Genomic DNA, 6000 nt, shown 5'->3' with positions numbered 1-6000 from the left:
TTGTGTTTCTGATGCTCTAGACAGAGCTGCCTACCTCCTCCTCCTCCTCCCTCTCCTCCTCCCCCTCCTCCTCCTCCCCCTCCTCCTCCCCCTCTCCCTCCTCCTCCTCCCCCTCTCCCTCCTCCTCCTCCTCCCCCTCCTCCTCCCCCTCTCCCTCCTCCTCCTCCTCCCCCTCCTCCTCCCCCTCCCCCTCCTCCTCCTCCTCCCACTCCTCCTCCTCCTCCATCTCTTTCTCCTCCTCCTCCTGCTCCTCTTTCTCCTCCTCCTTCCCCTCCTCTTCCTCTCCCTTCTCCTCCCCCTCCTCCTCTCCCTTCTCCTCCCCTCCTCCCCCTTTTCCTCCCCCTCCTCCTCCTCCCTTCTCCTCCTCTCCCTCCTCCTCCTCCCCCTTATCCTCCCCCTCCTCCTCCTCCTCCCCCTCCTCCTCTCCCTTCTCCTCCCCCTCCTCCTCTCCCTTCTCCTCCCCTCCTCCTCTCCCTTCTCCTCCCCCTCCTCCTCTCCCTTCTCCTCCCCCTCCTCCTCTCCCTTCTCCTCCCTCCTTCCCCTCCTCCTCTCCCTTCTCCTCCCCCTCCTCCTCTCCCTTCTCCTCCTCCTCCTCCTCCCCCCCCTTCCCCAGCCCCCTCACTGGGCCTACCTGGCAGCAGACCCCAGGGTTATGCCAGCGGCCCTATTTTATGAATGAGGGACTACAGGAGACAGATTCTGGGGCTCTGTCTACAACACTAGCTGCTTGGGCAGCTCAGATCTGGAGGATCAAAGTTCCTCTGGTAAGACCGACTAGAAGAGAGACTCAGTCTGAATAAGTAACTTGAGGACCAGCTAGGAGGGTTTAACTGCAAATACTGTGGAGGTTTATTATTATTATATTATTATTTTAAATAGGACACGACAAATAAGCCATAAACCTTTGAATACATTCAGAAAATAGCTTAACCAGAATGTACTCAAGAACAGCCTGAGCTGGGCGTGGGCACACCCCTGCAACCCCAGCAGAGAGCTGGGCGTGGGCACACCCCTGCAACCCCAGCAGAGAGCTGGGCGTGGGCACACCCCTGTAACCCCAGCAGAGAGCTGGGCGTGGGCACACCCCTGCAACCCCAGCAGAGAGCTGGGCGTGGGCACACCCCTGCAACCCCAGCTGGGCGTGGGCACACCCCTGCAACCCCAGCTGGGCGTGGGCACACCCCTGCAACCCCAGCAGAGAGCTGGGCGTGGGCACACCCCTGCAACCCCAGCTGGGCGTGGGCACACCCCTGCAACCCCAGCTGGGCGTGGGCACACCCCTGCAACCCCAGCAGAGAGCATTCTGTTACAGTCAAGGAGCACACAGCTCTTTCAGGAAAGAGAACAAGAAAGAGAATTCTGGAGTTCCTTGCTCATTCATCCATCCCTTCATTATTTGGAGGTACTGAGGTTTGAACTCGGGGCCTGGCACTGAGTGCTGCACAGAGCCACACCCCGAGTGGAAATGTTATTCTTGATTTAAACCACAACCAACCAACAAAACGGCTGGGCATGGGTGGCTCGCGCCTGCCATCCGGGCTGCTCCCGAGGCTGGGATCTCCCAAGGATCTACCAGAAATCCACAAGTGGAGCGCTGTGGCTCCAAGCGACCCGGCCTGGCCCTGCGTGAAGGAGCTCAGGGACAACCGGCAAAACACAACGCAACGATTTTGGAGCAGAAGAGAATGCCATAGCTGAATGAAGTCTCCTGACAGCCACCCCCTGCCATCCCTCCCTCCCCCCCCTCCCCCCAGCCCCTCCCCCCAGCCCCTCCCCCTGCATGGCAGACCCAAAGGCTCAAACTGGCCAGGCCTGAGGGCCGGAGTGAGGTCTTAGATTCGTCAGAGCCATTAGGTCTCCCACAGAGGGGTTGTGGGAGATTGGAGAAAAGATTCAGGATGTAGCTGCATCCATCTTGGCCAGATTCTTTTTTCTCTCTTTTTTTCTTTCTTTGTGCCAGTCCTGGGGCTTGAACTCAGGGCCTGGGCGCTGTCCCTGAAATCCTTTTGCCCAATGCTATAGCACTCTACCACTTGAGACACAGCACCACTTGAGGCATTTTCTCTGTTCCTTGGAGATCAGAGTCTCGTGGACTTTCCAGCCCCGGCTGGCTGGCTTCAAACCACGATCCTCAGATCTCCTGAGTAGCTGGGATGACAGGCGTGCACCACCAGCGCCTGGCGCTTGGCCAGCTTCTTGATGGTGACCCTGAAGAGGAGGCAGGGTCAGGGGCCCCCCATTCCCAAGGCCGGAGGACCCCGGGACCATGCAGAGATGGCTGCCTTCTGCTCCCTTTCCCCAACAAAGAACCTCAGTGTTAAGTAACACCACAGCACTGTGGGGCCGACAGACAGTGCACAATGCACAACACCTTCTGCTCGTCAGTCCTGGAACTTTCTCCACAGTGCCACATTTCAGCACCTAAAGGAAGTCTGAGCAAGCATGAGATACTCAAAATAGCTCTGTGTGTGCTGTCAGGCCGCAATGGAATTAAACCGGAACCCGACAGCAAAACGTACTAGAGAAAATATTCACGCACACAGACTGCTGAATGACATGCAGGTCACAGGAGAAACAGAAATGTTCCTGGAAACTAAGGAAAATGAAAACACATCTTACCAGAACCTTTGGGACAGAGCAAAGGCAGGGCTGAGAGGAAAATTTATAGCCATGAGTGGCTACTTAAAAGAAAACAGGAAACCAAAAAGCCCTCAAATAAATCGCCTTATGATGCAATTTGAACTTCTAGAAACACAGGAACAAACCAAGTCCAAAACTAGTAGAGATAATAAAGAAATAATAAAGATTAGGGAAGAAATTAATAAAATTGGGACCAAAGAAAACCCCTCCTATACGAAGAATCAGTAAAATAAAAAGTTGGCTCTTTGCAATAAATAAACAAGGTTGACAAGCCCATCTCTAACTTGACCAAAAGGAGGAGGGAAGAGATTCAAATCAAAATTAGAAGTAAAAAAGGAAATGTAACCACAGATATCAAAGAAATCCGAAGACTCATGAGAGAATGCTTTGAAAACCTACACTTAAAACAAAAATGGAGGCAGGATGCGAAATGGATACATTTTTAGATACAAGTTAACCAAGAGGCTATAAATCGCTTAAATAGAAGTATAATAAGCAAGGAGACTGAAGCAGTAATAGTTTTTCAAGGAAGACCAGATGGATTCACAGTTAAGCTCTACTTCAAACAACACCAATAGTTGCACAAACTCTTCTATAAAGTAGAAAAAGAAGCCAGGCACCGGTGGCTCCCGCCTGTCATCCTAGCTACTCAGGAGGCTGAGATCTGAGGATCCCAGTTTGAAGCCAGCCTGGGCAGAAAAATCAGTGAGACTCTTATCTCCAATAAACCACTCAGAAAAAGTCAGAAGTGGCGCTGTGGCTTACATGGTAGAGCATTAGCCTTGAGCACAAAAGAGGCTCAGGGACAGTGCTCAGGCCCTGAGTTCAAGGCCCAGGATGAGCATAAAACACACACACCACACACACATGTAGCTAATAGATACATGAAGAAACATTCCTCAACGGTAACCATAAAAGAAACACACATCAAAACCACACTACGATCGCAATTTTAACAACAAATGCTGGAGACAGTGTGTGTGTGTGTGTGTGTGTGTGTGTGTGTGTGTGAGAGAGAGAGAGAGAGAGAGAGAGAGAGATTGAGAGGGAGAGAGAGAGCTCTCCTGCATGGTTGGTGAGGACGTAAACCATGGCTACACTCCGGGAATCAGCATGGAGCCCCTCGCAAAGCTGAAACATGACCTTCTCCTTGAATCCGCCACCCTACTATTGGGAAGACACAACCCCAAAGAGTGCGGGTCAGGATGGCGAGAGCTAGCCACGAAACTTATATTTATGTGGCGTGATCACAACAGATGAGTGGTGGACGCAGCCAGGGTGTGCAAGAAAATGTAGAGTGTGTGTGTGTGTGTGTGTAAAACGGAATATAGGGCGCGCTTGTGTATAGAATGGAATGGAGGGCGTGTGTGTGTGTGTGTGTGTGTAGAATGGAATGTAGGGTGCGTGTGTAGAATAGAATGTGGGGTGTGTGTGTGTGTAGAATGGAATGTAGGGTGCGTGTGTAGAATAGAATGTGGGGTGTGCGTGTGTGTGTGTAGAATGGAATGTAGGGTGCGTGTGTAGAATAGAATGTGGGGTGCGTGTGTGGAGAATGGAATGTAGGGCGTGTGTGTGTGTGTGTGTGTGTAGAATGGAATGTAGGGTGTGTGTATAGAATAGAATGTGGGGTGCGTGTGTGTAGAATGGAATGTGGGGTGTGTGTGTGTAGAATGAAATGTAGGGTGTGTGTGTGTGTAGAACGGAATGTAAAGCTTGCGTGTGTGTAGAATGGAATGTATGGTGAGTGTGTGTGTGTAGAATGGGATGTAGCCCACGTGACTGTGTAGAATGGAATTGCGGTGCATGTGTGTGTAGAATATTATGTGTGTGTGGGGTGTGTGTGTGTAGAATGGAATGTAAGGTGCGTGTAAAATGGAATGTGGTGCATGATCGTGTAGAATGGACTGTGGGGCACCTGCATGTGTAGAATGTTATGTGGGGCGCGTGTATGTGTAGAATGGAATGTAGGGTGCATGTGTGTGTAGAATGGAATGTAGGGTGTGTGTGTGTGTGTAGAATGGAATGTAGGGAGTGTGTGTGTAGAATGGAATGTGGGGTGTGTGTGTGTGTAGAATGGAATGTAGGGCGTGTGTGTGTGTAGAATGGAATGTAGGGTGCATGTGTGTGTAGAATGGAATGTAGGGTGTGTGTGTGTGTAGAATGGAATGTAGGGTGTGTGTGTGTGTAGAATGGAATGTAGGGCGTGTGTGTGTAGAATGGAATGTAGGGCGTGTGTGTGTGTAGAATGGAATGTAGGGTGCATGTGTGTGTAGAATGGAATGTAGGGTGTGTGTGTGTGTAGAATGGAATGTAGGGTGCGTGTGTGTGTAGAATGGAATGTAGGGCGTGTGTGTGTAGAATGGAATGTAGGGTGTGTGTGTGTGTAGAATGGAATGTAGGGTGCGTGTGTGTGTAGAGTGGAATGTAGGGTGTGTGTGTGTGTAGAATGGAATGTAGGGTGCATGTGTGTGTAGAATGGAATGTAGGGTGCATGTGTGTGTAGAATGGAATGTAGGGTGTGTGTGTGTGTAGAATGGAATGTAGGGTGCGTGTGTGTGTAGAGTGGAATGTAGGGCGTGTGTGTGTAGAATGGAATGTAGGGCGTGTGTGTGTGTAGAATGGAATGTAGGGTGCATGTGTGTGTAGAATGGAATGTAGGGTGTGTGTGTGTGTAGAATGGAATGTAGGGTGCGTGTGTGTGTAGAATGGAATGTAGGGCGTGTGTGTGTAGAATGGAATGTAGGGTGTGTGTGTGTGTAGAATGGAATGTAGGGTGCGTGTGTGTGTAGAGTGGAATGTAGGGTGTGTGTGTGTGTAGAATGGAATGTAGGGTGCATGCGTGTGTAGAATGGAATGTAGGGTGTGTGTGTAGAATGGAATGTAGGGTGTGTGTGTGTGTAGAATGGAATGTAGGGTGCATGTGTGTAGAATGGAATGTAGGTGTGCGTGTGTAGAATGGAATGTAGGGTGTGTGTGTGTGTAGAATGGAATGTAGGGTGCATGTGTGTAGAATGGAATGTAGGTGTGTGTGTGTAGAATGGAATGTAGGGGTGTGTGTGTGTAGAATGGAATGTAGGTGCGTGCGTGTGTGTGTGTGTGTGTAGAATGGAATATAGGTGCGTGCGTGTGTGTGTAGAATGGAATGTAGGTGCGTGCGTGCATGTGTGTATGCATGTGTGTGTGTGTAGAATGGAATGTAGGGGTGCGTGTGTGTAGAATGGAATGTAGGTGCGTGCGTGCGTGCGTGCGTGTGTAGAATGGAATGTAGGTGCGTGCGTGCGTGTGTGTATGCATGTGTGTGTGTGTAGAATGGAATGTAGGGGTGCGTGTGTGTAGAATGGAATGTAGGTGCATGCGTGC

The sequence above is a fragment of the Dipodomys spectabilis genome, unplaced genomic scaffold (assembly GCF_019054845.1).
Source record: "Dipodomys spectabilis isolate Male_0828 unplaced genomic scaffold, ASM1905484v1 ptg000672l, whole genome shotgun sequence".
NCBI classification, from domain to species: Eukaryota; Metazoa; Chordata; class Mammalia; order Rodentia; family Heteromyidae; genus Dipodomys; species Dipodomys spectabilis.
Note: the sequence above shows the minus strand (reverse complement) of the source record.